Source organism: Bos indicus, chromosome 5 (assembly GCF_029378745.1).
Source record: "Bos indicus isolate NIAB-ARS_2022 breed Sahiwal x Tharparkar chromosome 5, NIAB-ARS_B.indTharparkar_mat_pri_1.0, whole genome shotgun sequence".
Lineage (NCBI taxonomy): Eukaryota > Metazoa > Chordata > Mammalia > Artiodactyla > Bovidae > Bos > Bos indicus.
Window position 1 is genome coordinate 118,590,281 of NC_091764.1, and position 15,716 is coordinate 118,605,996.

At 51.1% G+C, this 15,716-nt stretch overlaps 1 long non-coding RNA gene across 1 annotated transcript; it reads right to left on the reverse strand.

Moving 5' to 3' along the window:
* Positions 1 to 8,101: 8,101 nt before the first annotated feature.
* LOC139183019 (uncharacterized) lies at positions 8,102 to 12,192 on the reverse strand. The gene is made up of 2 exons (XR_011566498.1): positions 12,090 to 12,192; positions 8,102 to 8,687 (listed from the first exon to the last, which is right to left on the reverse strand). It is a non-coding gene; the product is annotated as an uncharacterized lncRNA (long non-coding RNA).
* Positions 12,193 to 15,716: the final 3,524 nt, after the last annotated feature.

Genomic DNA, 15,716 nt, shown 5'->3' on the forward strand with positions numbered 1-15,716 from the left:
GTCTGTTTAGAAGAACGATGGAGAGAACGCCCAGGGTTCAGAGGAGTGAGAAAAACTGTGTGTGATCGTAGCTGCTGTGCAGAGCATCGCAAGGAAGACGAAGAAAGATCCCTCCCGTACCTGAGCACGACCCTCCAGCTTTACAAACGAGGCCCTCCGGTCACTGGCCGGCGGTCTTAGTCGCCGCGCTTTTATCTTATGTATTACTCACAATGCAAACGGAAATATCAGCCAGCTTTCCTCCCCGACCTACTCTCATTCATCTGCTGCAGTTCTAGTTGGCTCCTTATACAAGACCGGCAAGAGTTGGTGAAAGGCTTCCATGAGAATTGACTGTCCCTGTGGAATTTATAATAAAGGAAACTGTGGTTTATTATTATTAGCTCCTTCTGGGCCACCATCTTCTCTATAAGTAAAACTTGACAAGAAACCAACGCCCCGGACCCGAAGTACCTGGCTCCGGCTGTAGCTCACTTTAAAGGGAGCTTTGACTTGAAATTTCTTGGGATTAAGTGGAAAAAGCAATCTTAAAACTTCAAGAGATTGATTTACGGGAGTGCTTTATCACTCCATCCCACCTGGCATCCCCACTAAGCCCCCGTGATGGCCCAGCAACGCTGTCCTCACTGCAGAGTGAGGGATAAATTGGACAGTGAGCAGAAGGATCTCGGAAGGCATCAGAGCGCTGCCCGCTCCAGACGGCACGTGGGACTGGATTCCAGGGGTCTCAGCACCCAAGCTCCTTCTGCCAGATCACCTCCTTCATCCTGACCACGTCACCCAAGCTCCTTCTGCCAGATCACCTCCTTCATCCTGACCACGTCACCCAAGCTCCTTCTGCCAGATCACCTCCTTCATCCTGACCACGTCCCCCCGACCCACACACTCGCTGTCCCTCCAGGTAGTAGATGAGTCTCTGCATCAGAAGGACTGTGAGCAAATGGATGCTCAGGCATTTTTATTGAAACCTCATGAGAACTGGCACAGAGCGAAGAGCAATGGGCACCAGACACAAAAGAGGGTGAGGAGTGGAGTGCGAGGGCTCGCTTTTGTCCTCCTCCACGCGGGAGAGGCCCAGGGCAGGGCGTGGGAGGCCTGCTCCCGCTTGCGGGCAGACACAGGGGAGCTGAGCCCGGAGCAGGGCCGTGGCCCTCCCTCGGGATGCCCAGACCTGGCCCGACCTGCACGAACGGCCAGGGACCAAACGCAATACCGACAGCGAGCTGTGCGTGTGCGTCAGGCCAGATGGCGTGGGCGCCTCTGCACACGGGGGCCAGGTGCCCAGCTGGCCTGGTCCACGCTGACTCACGCCCGCGGCCCCAGCCGGCCTGGTCCACGCTGACTCACGCCTGTGGCCCCAGCCAGGGACTTAGGGCGTCTCTCTTGGTCTCCACGCACTCTGGTTGGAAGGATCAACCCTTTGTTCTGTGTTCATGCCTTGCCGGCGACCCTTCCCGGACACTCCTCCCCTTGGCGACCCTTCCCTGACACTCCTCCCCTCGGTGACCCTTCCCGGACACTCCTCCCCTCGGCGACCCTCCCCTGACACTCCTCCCCTTGGCGTTTTCCTTCTGGGTTCGCCTCCCTCACTCTTGATCATCCTCCACTCAGCCTCCAGTTTTGGTCGTATTTCCTCTGTGCGATCCATCTAGACAGCCTCAACTGTCCTTCTTCTGTATTCCCATAGTGCCCAAAATTCACCAACCACGTGCCTGAGCATGACGTCAGCAGCCCCTGCTGTGCCCCACTCCCCTGACCTGGATCTTGGATGCCCGGCCCCGTGCCTTCCTGTACCTGAGCCCACAACGCCACGCCTCCCCTCCCTGGTGCCCTGCAAGTGTTTATTAGAATTACACAAACAAACCTTGAAAACGACTGTGATCCGAATGAATTCCAGGGAGAAATGATGAAAGCGGCGGGGCTGCAGGTGGACCCGGGAGGGATAAGGGCTTTGTATCTGAATTAAGCATAGCTGCTTTGAGGAGGCTGTGCTTCCAGAAAGGAGACAGGGGACACATTTGTCTCTAATTTTGGTTCCTGAGAAATAAATTGAGGCAATTATTACTTCAGGTTTGCTCCTCAATATCCACCCATCTTCTTTAAATCCCATATTAATACAACCTGCACTAAAGACATTTCAAAAGTCACAACAGATCATGCTTTCTTTTTTTTCCTAACTGAGGGTATATTTGATGCATGTAACCCAACATCAGAGTTCAAATCTCCCTGAAGGACCAGGCAGCCAGATTCCAATTTATTCTGAGAACTCGCCCTGGTGAATAGGTGAGGATACAGCTTACCTTGGACCAAAGTCCAGAGAGGTACCAGCTCTCGGGAAGAAGGTCCTGGCCATCCCCAGGGGCTGAAACACAAGGCTTTTGTGAGCAAGGGGCATGCACCTGAGTGGTGAGCAGTCCCTGCCACCAGCCTGAAGTCTGTGTGTTCAGCAAAGCACAAGAACTGCCACTGTCTGGGAACCAACTTTGAGGTTTCAACAGACTACACTGTGTCTATTATTCCCTCGGTGCAGCAGCCGCCTTGCACTGTGTAAACGCGAGTGTGAGAGTTAGAACTCCGGGTGCTCTCACTGTCCTTCCCTCAACCCCAGGTCCGGGGCTGGACACTGGGGACCACGATGCCTGCAGTCACTGCCCTGCGACCGTGTGAGGGATGCTCAATTCCTGCAGCTTTGGAAAGGACCGCCTGCAGTGGGCCACGGCGGAGGCCCTGGTTCAGCCGAGAGGGACAGAGACCGTAGGTGAGCTTTGTGGAGGGGACAGCGCAGTTAGTGACATCACCACGTATCCTCCCAGCAAACTCTGGGGAAAATGTGCACAAGACGCTGGCCCTGCCCTTGTTCAGCCCCTGTGACAGGTTCCCAAAGATGTCCACCATCAGGCCGAGGTCCCCATCTTTACCAAATGACATCTTGAAGAAGTCTCATCCCACTCTTGACCACAGGGCTCCTCACCATCCACGTTGACTCCGTTGTGTCTGAAATATAAAGCCATGTTCAGAGTAGCTTGATGGAATGGGTCTTCTGAGTTGCCCTCAGACACAAAAATCTCCCAGACTCTGGGTAAATTACAGTATATATACCTAAAAAAAAAAAAAAGGTTTGGCTCGAAACACTGAAATTACCTATGAAGAAGAAATAAATCAGAACATATCAAAACCATAAAAGTTGGTAGAAGAACACGGTGCAGCCACAACGGTGGGGCTGCTCTGGAGGGACAGCTGATACTGATCAAGAAGCTAGAAGCTGGGGGTCAATGTCAGCTTGGGGTGTCAGGAATAGGATGTGGTCCCTGTTTAGTGTTGGAGCTAAGCTGAGATTTCTCCATGAAGTCGGATTCTTGGGGGTCTATGTCTCCTGAAAAAGGTGGGGTGGGACCTACCTGAAAACCAAGGGAAGTGCCGTGGACTCTGTCTTCTCTGCTACAGTCCCAGGTGGGAAAAAACAGTGCCAATAACAATTGTCTCCATCGATTACGTGTGGTTACACCCCTGCTCTCACAGCACCCTGAAGCTCAACTTTCCAATGACAATTGTCTCCATCGATTACCTGTGGTTACCCCCCTGTTCTCACAGCACTCTGAAGTTCAACTTTGCCCCCACTGTCACAGACTCTGGCTAAAGAATTATAGAGACTTCCTTCTGGTACCTGGTAGTAACAGAACAACTTTTTTCTGGATAAGTAAATCCTCAATTCAGATCTCTCAGAATGACCACAGGTTAAATTCAGCCAAGCACAAAGGTGAAACAAAATTTAACTAAAAATAATATAAAATAAAACGCACCCCCAAACCCAAAGAAGAAACCACCAAAATTAAGAGGCAGCATAAAAAGAGAGATTTGACATTTAACTGTTAGAAGAGTGTGAAATAATTCTATATGGAAATTTTAAAAATTGAAATATGACATAAGAAAATGAGTAAGAAGTGGTAGACCACAAAAATGATCAGACTTCATAAAGAAGTAATAAGGCTTCTGGAAATTAAAACACAATGGCTAAAATGAGCAGCACAATAGCTGAGTTCCAAAGCAGATGAGACAGCTAAGAAATAAATCCAAGAACTGGAAGACAAATCAGATAACATTACCAGAATGTGGCAGACAGAAAGATGAGATGAAATGTATGACTGAAGTGAAGAAATACAGGGAAAAAGACAAGAAAGTCTCATGTGCATGCAACCAGAATTCCAGCGAAAGAGGCTGGGGCAGGAAGAAAGAAAATGAATGTTAATGGCTGGTTATTTTTTCAGGACTGAGGAAAGGCATGAATCCACAGATATAAAAAGCAAAACACGCAACCAGAAGGACATGTGGAAAGGAAGTTACACCTGGATTCATTGTCACGGAACTGCCTGAAGCACAAAGTTCTTACAGACCTCTACAGAGAAAAGGCAGTTCCCCTCGGAGAGATGAACCGTTGCGTTGACAGCAGACCCTAATAGCAACCATAGTAAAGCTGTGTGGTAGCGCATTAAAGATGCTAAGGAAAAGTCATGGTTAGTGCAGCAGTCTGTACAGTAAAAATACAAGAGGGGGGTAAAAAAATTCTCAAAAGGAAAACATCAACAAATCCTCAGCAAAAAAAATCTTCTAAAAGATGTACTTCAGAAAGAAAATGACCCCAGAATAAAAAATGAGATGTAAGAAGAAATTTTGGCAAAAACAGTACTGAAGGGCGAAAGAGGGGCAAGGTGCAGGAATAGATGCTGACCACACATGAAACGTGGGTAACTGAACAGAGGATGACGCAGAACTTGTGAGATTTGGCAATAATATGTATATGCTTTTAGATATAGAACAATAACAGTCGGTCTACTAAAAGGACTAAAAGGACCTTTCAGGTGGGGTTGAGGTGAGGTGAGCATAACGCAGAAGTGAACGGGCCTGGAGGAACACACGGCCCTGCCGGGCACTAATTTCACGGGGACTCCCCCCGGCATTTTCGTCTAATTCTCTCATCCACTTACACCCAGGTCTCTTAAAATAGATTTCACTGCTCAATCTCTCATTTCAGATCTCTGATACATTAATGCAATTAACTTGATAAATAAAAAATAGCTTATCAGAACTTCCCTGATGGTCTAGTGATTAAGAATCTGCCTGCCAGTTCAGGGGACACAGGTTCAATCCTGGGTCCAGGAAGACGCGCATACTACTAAGCCCGTGAGCCGCATACTACTAAGCCCGTGAGCCACAGCTACCATGCACTCTAGAGCCCATGCTCCACAGAAAGAGAAGCCACCACAGCGCGGAGCACACACACTGCAACTAGGCAAATACATGAATAGCAGTTTCAGAATGATTTATCAAAACAAAAACCTCGTTCCTTTAAGAGGGGGACACTGACAACCTTCCAATGAAAAGATGCCTCCAAGCCTAGATCTGCCAGAGATTAGGAATACACATTCTGCCAGATTAGCATGATCTGGATACTCAAAGAGGACATTAACACAGTTAAGGAGGAGAGCATGGTGTTATTGAAATTGATTCATATTAATGAAGGAATGAAATTTGACACCAATCCTGATGGAAACTAAAACCAAACAACACTTTCTTATGGAATAGAGGTGATTTGATAAATTAAGGTCTACGGACTTCCCTGGTGGCTCAGCTGGCAAAGAATCTGCCTGCAATGCAGGAGACCCAGGTTCAATCCCTGGGTCTGGAAGATCCCCATGAGAAGGGAAGGGCAACCGACTCCAGTATTCTTGCCCAGAGAATCCGACAGACAGAGTAGCCTAGAGGGCTATAGTCCACGGGGTCACAAAGAGTCAGACACAACTGAACGACTAACACTTTCACTTCCACTTCAGTGAGAATATCGAAACTTTGCTAGAGATATTAAATTAGGGGATTTAACGCAGGGGTTGTTGATTTGCTGAAGGCTTGTATAGCTTCCCTGGTAGCTCAGACAGTAAAGCGTCTGCCTACAATGCGGGAGACCCGGATTCGATCCCTACGTCAAAAACATCCGGTGGAGAGGGGGATGGCAACCCACTCCAGTGCTCTCGCCTGGAAAATCTCATGGACTGAGGAGCCTGGTAGGTTACAGTCCACGGGGTTGCAAAGAGTCGGACACGACTGAGCAGCTTCACTTTCACTTTCTGTACTTGTTTAATGAGGTACCCACAAGGCCATACATTCTAGGAACCGTTAAAACCAGCGGGCTGGGCCAACTCAAATATAATAATATTGAGAACTGACATCACAGCCAGGCCTGAACGTAGTGGCTCAGAAGGTCATCCCCCTGCACACACACACACAGACACCGTTTGGCTGGGGCTTGGCTGTCATGTGGGAGTTACACAGCTGGTGCTCAGGGAACGGCTAACTAGGCATGGCTCATCTCAGGGGTCCTGGAGGAGCCGGGGCTGGGGTCACCCAGGGAGATGGCTGTCAAGCTGTAGGGTCTGGATTTCTGCTCCAGCTGCCTCGCTGACAGGGGCTGGAAACAGGACGAAAGCCTCCTCTCGCCTCCTTCTGCTTCCATCTCCCATCAGACCTTCCCAAGAGCAGAGCCTAATGAGATGCTGGCTGGCAAGGGAGTCTGGGAGGTTGGATTCACAGACGGCTGGCCCTGGCATTCCAGCGAGGGAGCAGGGGCAGGCTCTCAGCCGAGTGGTAACAGGCAGATCCTTGGCACAGGACGCAGGACCACGGCTTCCAGGATGGCTCCTGCATCCTAACAAATGCGGAAACATTTAAAGCATGAGCAAGTGGGAGGGATAATGGGGAGGTTGGGATGGACATATACCCACTACTGTGTTCGCTCAGTCAGTTCCGTCGTGTCCGACTCTGCAACCCCCAGCCTGTAGCCCGCCAGGCTCCCCTGTCCGTGGGATTTCCCAGGCAAGAACACTGGAGCAGGTTGCCATTTCCTTCTCCAGCCACCATGTATAAAATAGATAACTAATAAGGACCTACTGTACAGCACAGGGAACCCTACTCAATACTCTCTAATGATCTATACGGGAAAAGAATCTAAAAAAGAATGGGTATATGTGTATGCGATTCACTCTGATGTACAGCATCAACTAATACAATGTTATAAATCAAATATACTCCAGTTAAAACTTTTAAAAGAATAACATCATGAATAAGAAGCAATAATTTTTGTATCATTATTTGTGAGCTGTTCTAGACAGCTTCATAAAATAAAGTAAAAAAAAATCAGAAAATGGAAAGGGAAATCTTATCATTATTTGGAGGTATTAATATTTATTATTGTATATATTAAATAGACAGACTCCTTGAAATATTCTCCAAAAAAGTGATTAAAATTAGTATGCATTTAGTAAAGCACTAGCTGTAAGATCAATAAATACAAAAGCACACTTACTGTGTTATAATTCATCAATATTTGAAATGTCACTTTTACAGATTTTTCAGCAACGACAACGCAAGGTACACAGGCAGCAATTACTGAAACACGTGCCAAAGCTCACACGAGGAAAATTGCACATCTTTACTGAAAAGCATAAACACACTGAAATATATTTCATATTTATGGTGAGGAAGATTCAATATTCAAAGATGTCAAACCTGCCTACACCGAGTCAGAGATTCAGGGAAAATTCCAGTGCTGGTCTCTGTAGAACCTGACAAGATAATTCTAACATTTATATGGAGGAGCAAAGGGCCACGGCGAGCCAACATGCTCCTGAAGCCTACTCCGTGAGTCATAAATCCACGTTCACGATCGGAGCAGGGTGTCGGTGCAAGGACAGGAAAGAGAGACTTATGGAACGGAATACGAAATCCAAAGAAGGGATAACGTGCAGGACGGCGCTGCAGACCAGCAGGAAGAGAAGAGCCATTCGATGTGTGATTCGGGGCCGCTACTTATCCACACGGACAAAAAAATTTGCATCCTACATTACCATGTTAAAAGCATCAATTATAGATTGTTTAAAGAATTAAAAGCAAGAAGCATGGCTATAAATATCTTAAAAGATGGCATTATAGGAATCCTCGGGTTGCTTAAACAAGACACAAAAGCACTAACCATAAAGCATCTTAGAAGCAGAAGCCTTTGTTTATGAAATGGCATCATTAAAAAGTAAGGAAATAGCCACACACAATGCAATAAGATATTTATAATGCATTTAATCGAGGACGAATTAGTATATCCAGAATTACAGTCTCTTATAAACCTTTAAGAAAAAGGCATGTCAACCAGTGGAAAGGGAAGACAATATATCAAAACATTTTTCACAAAATAGAAGACATTGACAGTTAATAAATGTTTTAAATGATGGTCAAACTCATCACTAATAAAAGAACGCAAATCAAAATTGCATTCAGATTGGTTTCACCCACCAGAGTGGTTGAAATTTAAGAAGCAGACAAGATTAAAATGAAAAAGGCAGCCGCTACCGAGTGTTGGTGAGAATGAGAGTATCCCCCCGCCGATGGCAGGTCTTGTGAACCGGGATAATGATACTGGAACACAGAGCTCGTGATCCAAAAGTGTGCTGCACTTGTGCCTTTCCTGAGATCGGTAATTCCACTTCCGGGCACAGTCCGCAGAGGATCGTTTGTGTGTAAATGCCGGGTGTGGGGCAGGGAAAGCGTGAGCATGACTGTTCATAGTTCCACTGTGTCCAGTGACAGGAGGGGCTACAGTCCAGCAAGGAGGAACCAGAGAGCAGTGTGATCAGCCAGGATGCTTCCTTCAGTGAAAGAAACAGAAACCTCTCAAATACAGAGGATGGGATGAGACGATAGCGAGAAACGATACCATGCAAACGAAGTCCCCAAATTGAAAACTTCACAATATATTTTAGGGATATCCCCAAATAGAGAGAAATGCCATTGGAAAAAGTAGACCTTGTATATGGGAGCTCCACAGTGGGGATTGCCTTTGACAGATGTCCTGAGGAGGCTCCCTGGTGGTGCTCAGTGTCTCTACCTGCATGGCAGGTGCCTTGGTGTTTCAGCTCAGTTCAGTCCCTAGTCGTGTCTGACTCTTTTTGACCCCATGGTCTGCAGCACGCCGGGTTTCCCTGTCCATCACCAACTCCTGGAGCTTACTCAAACTCATGTTCATCGAGTCGGTGATGCCATCCAACCATCTCATCCTCTGTTGTCCCCTTCTCCTCCTGCCTTCAATAATTCCTAGCATCAGGGTCTTTTCAAATGAGTCAGCTCTTCACATCAGGTGGCCAAAGTATTGAAGCCACTTCAGCATCAGTCCTTCCAATGAACACCCAGGACTGATCTCCTTTAGGATGGACTGGTTTGATCTCCTTGCAGTCTAACGGACTCTCAAGAGTCTCTTCTCCAACACCTCAGTTCAAAAGCATCAATTCTTCAGCACTCAGCTTTCTTTATGGTCCAACTCTCATATCCCTATATGACTACTAGAAACATTGGTGTTGATTTTATTCTAATTTTACCAGATATACTGTGGGTGTACACACATGGATTTTTAAATGCGATGGATGTAGCATTTTGTAATAAAAACAGACTCACAACAAGTGAAACAGATACTCGACCAGAGCTACTACTTGTGGTCGCCTTCCCTGTGTGGGCTTCCCTGCTGGCTCAGTTGGTACAGAATCTGCCTGCAATGCAGGAGACCTCGGTTCAGTGTTGGAAAGATCCCCTGGAGAAGGGAAAGGCTCCCTGCTCTAGCATTCTGCCCTGGAGAGTTCCACGGACTGGATGGTCCACGGGGTCGCAAAGAGTCGGACACGACTGAGCGGCTTTCACTTTGGTTCTGACCTTTCTTCCCTCTTTGAGCCCCAGGAGGGAAGCAGCGCTGATGCTTATACTTTCAGATAAGAAAACTGAGGCTCCAGCTTGAACGTAGAGGCTACAGGTTTGCTGCAGAGCCCTGACCTTGACCACGACTCTCTACTGTGTCTGTCTAGAATTAAATGGGCCATTCGTGGAGACATGGATGAACCTCGAGGGTGTCTTACAGAGTAAGGTAAGTCAGAAGGAGAAAGCAAATATGTTTATTCAGGCGTATGTGTGGACTCTAGAAAAATGGTATGCTGCTGCTAATTCGCTCCAGTTGTGTCCGACTCTGTGCGACCCCATAGCCGGCAGCCCACCAGGCTCCCCCGTCCCTGGGATTCTCCAGGCAAGAACACTGGAGTGGGTTGCCATTTCCTTCTCCAATGCGTGAAAGTGAAAAGTGAAAGTGAAGTTGCTCAGTCGTGTCCGACTCTTAGTGACCCCATGGACTGCAGCCCACCAGGCTCCCCCGTCCCTGGGATTCTCCAGGCAAGAACACTGGAGTGGGGTGCCATTGCCTTCTCTGAGAAAAATGGTATAGACGATCTTATTTGCAAACCAGAAACTAGAGACACAGATGTAGAGAGCAAACGTGTGGACACCAACGGGGAAAGGTGGGTGGGATGAACTGGAGATTGGATTGACATACACACCCACCTTACATAAAGTGGATGACGAATGGGAACCTACTGTACACCACCGGGGACTTTGCTCAAGGCTCTCGGGTAACCTAAATGGGAAGAGAATACAAAAGAAGAGGGGCTATATGTATACTTAAGGCTGATTCCTTTGCTATACAGCAGAGACTGCCCAGCAGCGTAATGCAACTATACTTCCATAAAAATTAATTTTAAACAAGATAATTAAAGGGGATGGTGCCAAGGCCCCCTGAGAAGATATGCGAGTTCCTGGAAGTGGGGAAACTAGCCAGTCCTGTGCCAGCCCTGGGGGGCCACAGAAAGTGTGACAGCTCCCTCCGGAGGAAGCCAGAGGCAGCCCCGAAGGGGATGGGAGCAAGGCAACTCAGTTCTGCTACACGAGAAGTCCGCTGATGGGGGAGGCCGGGGGGTCTGGGCCAGCCCCGGAAAGGCTGGGTCAATGAATAAGCGTCACGATAACTGAGGTCAGTTGAGGGCTTAATTGCCTCTATCAGCCCCTTCTCTTTAACCAGCTTTGAGGCTTCCAATTGGCTGGTGAACTCTTGAGGAGAGAACAGTGCTTCCTCTTCTTAATCCACACACCGTTTAGCCAAGGTCCGAAACACAGGGCACGCCTGAGGACGCAGGGCCAGGAATGGAGAGAAAAGTTTGCAGGTCCCAGGCCACTAGGAGCTGGAGGTGCGCGTGTAGACAGCCCCTGACTTTCTGCGCCTCATTCCGAGTCTACAGAGTGAGGGCCGTGGGCAGGCACCCCCGGAGGACCCACTCAGCTTTAGCACGTGTGAGTGGGGGAGTCCCACCCACTTGGATGGAGGCTTCCCAGGTGGCACCTGCCAAAGAACCCACCTGCCAGTGCAGGAGATGCAAGAGACACAAATTCAGTCCTGGGTGAGTAAGAGCCCCTGGAGGAGGAAATGGCAACCCACTCCAGTATTCTTGCCTGGAAAGTTCAACAGACAGAAGCGCCTGGTGGGGTACAGCCCATGAGGTCACAGAGTCGGACATGACTGAACTACTGAGCACACGCATACTTGGATGGGCCACAAACATGGATGGGCCGCACCCTGGACGGGCCGCACCCTGTGGGACCAGGCGCCTGGAGGGACCAGCCACCTTTAAACACCTGCTCCTTGCTGTCCAAAGTGAGACGCGTGGACCAGTGGCATCAGTGACGTGTGAGAGCTTGTAAATGAAGAGTCTCAGTCCCCAGACCTGCTGGGCCCCACCTGCGTGTGACCAGCATCCCCAGGTCATCCACACCCACAGCCAAGTTCCAAGAGCCCTGCGTCCTGTCCCTGTGCATGCTGTGGGCTCAGTCACTCAGTCGTGTCCGATTCTTGTGACCCCATGGACGTAGCCCGCCAGGCTCCTCTGTCCATGGGATTCTCCAGGCAAGAGCACTGGAGTGGGTTGCCATGACCTCCTCCAGGGAATTTTCCCAACCCAGGGATCAAACCTGCATCTCCTGCATTGCAGGCAGATTCTGTATCACTGAGACACCGGCAAAGCCCCATCCTGTCTGTGGGACTTGCCAAAATTCCTGTAAGAATCGATCCATGGCTGTTGAATAGACGAGTCCAGGACTCCTGCTATCTGATCCTGATTTGCTAAGCCTGCCTTAACAAACTGCCACAGACGTGGGGAATTAAACTACAGAGTTTATTCTCTCACCGTTCTGGAGGCCAGGAGTCCAAGCTGAAGGCGCCGGCAGAGCTGATTCCTTCTGAGCGCCTCCCTGGAGCTTGCAGACGGCTGTCTTCTGCCTGTGTGCCCACGTGGACTTCCTTTTGTGTCTCCCTGTGTCCAAACACTCCCTTTTTAGAAAGACATCAGTCTAGTTGGACAAAGGGCCCACCCTCTGCCGGATGACCTCATCTTAACGTATTATGTCTGCAGTGACCTGTTTCCAAATAAGGTCACATTCTGGGGTGCTGGGAGGTAAGCCTTTGATACATGAATTCTGGGAAGTTCAATTCATAGTGGGACCAAGGAACCCGGGTTTTTACAAAGTGTCCCCAGGGATTTGGAGGCACAGCCAGGTTTGGGGACCCCTGGGCTCTGCCGCTAAGCTGGGCGCACTGCCTGGGGGTGGAGTGTGTGGGCGGAGGGGCTGCAGGCACGGGAGGCTTGTCTCCAAGGCCCTGGCTTGCAGCCCCTTCCACAGCCTTGACACACCGTCAGTCTCTCAGCCCCTGGGGGTGCTAAGTGCCCTCCTCGCCTCCCTTCTCCACGCTTCTATTCCTCCCCAGAGGGGTCCCAGGGGGCCTTCCGGTTGCTGGTGTCTGTGTGGGAAGGCACAGCCCCGCAGCCTGGCCTCCAGGGCTCAGAAGGTGAGGGGCCGCAAGCAGGAGCATCCTGGTGGCCTCCGTCCCCACGTGGGATCTCTGCCCCGCTTCCGGTTGCTTGCTTTCCTCCTGGGATGCCATCACAGCTGTAGAGTCCTGATGTCTCTGGGAGCTGAGTGGACCTCCTGTGCAGGATGAGGTCTCCTCTGTCAGGAACAGGGCTCCTCTCGCAGCAGGGACAGCTGGTCAGCAGAAGGGGCACAGAGTCTGTGCTCACACCTCGGTCCGGAGGAGCTCAGCACGCCCTGGTCATCTGGGAGGCGGCACCCAGCGTACGGGCAGTTCTTGGGGCTTAACTCAGAGTGCGAGGACCCCACCAGGGCCGTCCAAGCCCCCTGCAGCTGCCGGATACTCTAGGGAAATACATGCATCCCCCTCTGCTGCCCCCCCTCTGGGGGCAGCCCCCCTGCTGGTCTTTGCCCCTCTAATCTCTCAGCCTTGGTATGAAATTGCAGATGGCCTCGTTGAATTGCATCAGCCAAGCACATCAGTTCCTTGACCGGAATATTTTAGCAGCCCTTAGTCAGTGTTTAGAGTTCAGTGACACCCAGAGATGTGTGTACACACAACTGTAATCTAGATGAAGATTTGGGAGCCAGGCTTCCGGGCTGTGCTCCCTGCACCTCCAGAGCTCTGGGCTGGGAAGTTCCCCGTCTTCTCCACCGGGAGACGTGGCCTGGGGTCCCCGCACCGCTGGCAAAGGAAAGCTTTCAGGCAGTGGACGGGTTCACTGTGGGCAGAGGGATGAGGGGAAAAGAGCTCACGGACTGAGAAACAAGGCTTTAAAATCATTCTCGAGAAGCAGGAGTGACAAGGCCGATTACAGCCGATCCTCATCTAATCACCGCAGCAGCCCTGCGGGGCCTGCGCCTGAACATGCGGGCTGTCCATTCATTGTGGAGCGCGTGCCAGGGGAGCGGGGCCTCGTTTCTGGGACAACCATCAGTAATCGAGACCTCGATTAGAGGCGGATCCTCCGCTTCTGTGGTCCTGGACAGTGGGCACCGTGCTCTGCTCTGAGCGTTCCAGGCTGTGGTCTGCCCTGGGCAGCCACCCTGAGGGCCCCGGGCTGAAAACCCAGGCACCCTCTTCCCAGGTGTCTCGGTTAAGCAGTTTTCAGAGGGTGCGTGTGGAGGGGCAGTGCGCTCCGTTCCGTCTGCAGGGAGATCGTGCGGGGTGGTGACTGTGGGCTCCAAGCTGCAGTGTGGGCAGAGGGGACAGCGCCCACCCCACGGGCTAACATGGTGCCAGCAGGCAGGCTGGACGAGCAGGCGGGAACACGCACCACCAGCCAACCCCAGGCTTCCCCGTGCCCTGGAGGCTGGGCGGCACTCAGGAAGGCCGAGTCTGACAGTGAGGCCTCCCCGACCCTTCCATCACCGGCCCTCCCAGGTCAGCAGCGAAACGGAACAACGACCCCCATTCCTTCCACTCCAAGTGTCGACATTAGCTTTTCAGCTTCTTCAGCTGAAAGACGATGAGATGGGGGCTGAAGACCAAGCATCTCGGCAGTGTCCCGAGTGTAGGCTGATGACATCAGTGTAGACTGATGGCCGGTCACAGGCACTGGGGGGGCAGGGCTCCCCACCTCCCGACAGGTGATCTAGCAGAGGCGTGCGGACGGCCGCTCCCAGCCCCACGCAGGCTGAGAGGAGTCCAGGCTCCTTGAGACTGGGTCCTTGTTACCCTCAGGCTCTGTGCCCCATGCCTGCTGGGCAGGAAGGGGCGAGCTGTGATACGTTTTTTAGTGGCTGAGCAAACACCCGCAACTGATTGTGGCCAAGTCTCTAATTTTAGCACAGTGGTCCCTTAGTGACCCCTCTGAGTCAGCAAAGGCCTGACTCTGGGAGGAGAAGCCGGGCGCGAACCTCAAGGGGATACAAAATCAGATTCAGCCCCGGACCGTCACCCGGGGAACCACAGACACACCTCGGCAGGGAGGCCAGCACCCAGCGGTGTGTCTGTTACGGCCCGCTGGTCGAAACCTTCCCCTCTCCGGAGACGGGAGTGTTCTGGGAGAAGGAATCTACGGACAGCTGCCAAGAAGTGGGGGCATCTGAACTCCGGGGCCGTTGAGCAGGCCAGCCGCCCTGCGGGCCCTGCAGGCCCATCTGGCCGTGGAGGTGCCGTGTCTCACTGGGCCCTTGATCTGACGCTCATGGAGGGGGCCTCGGTCAGAGGAAGCTGGCGCATCGGTGGTCCATTTCGGTCTCCTACCAGGGCTGGGATGCCACTCTGCCGTGGAGAAGCTGTGTCTGCGTACCTGTAAGCTTTCAGGACCCGATTGAAGTGGAGACCCCAAAAGGGAAGCAATTTTTTAAAAAAGCTAGTGATCCTCATCTCACACTGTATAGCAGGAACCATTTTTGAATTAATCAAAAGTTCAGCAGATCTCTGCCTTATTCTCCCATCATAAACGTAGGTGCAGGTCAACTGCTTTGCTTACGTACATAACTGTATAGGGTCAGAGAGCTGGGGTTTGGCCATGACCCTGGAGCTGAAAACGTGGTGAGTGCCATCTTCCTCCTGGATTTCCAGACTTGGCCTGGGAGGTGGAGCCACACAGAGAGCAAGGGCTCCACCGATGTGGCTAAAATGCATGTTTGCTGGCACAGTCGCCCCAGATAACGGGGGAGCACGGGGGCCTGACCCAGTCAGTGGAAATGTCTTAGTAGCAGAGCAGAGGATTCCCGGACGGGGAGGAAACCCCACCTGTGCCGAGGGGTCCAGCCTGCCCTTCTCGAGGGCCTGCCTTGCAGACGCAGACCAGCCTGGCTGGACCCCAGGGTCACAGAAGCCGGGTCTGCACTGTGTCTGCACGGACATCTCCTCCAGGCTGTTTCTCGCCCCCGACCTTCAGAGCGAGGCAGGAGCATGAGCGTTTTATTCTTTATTCCATTCACAGCTCACTGTTTGCACCAGCCTGTGCCAGGGCTCACAGTCCACACGCACA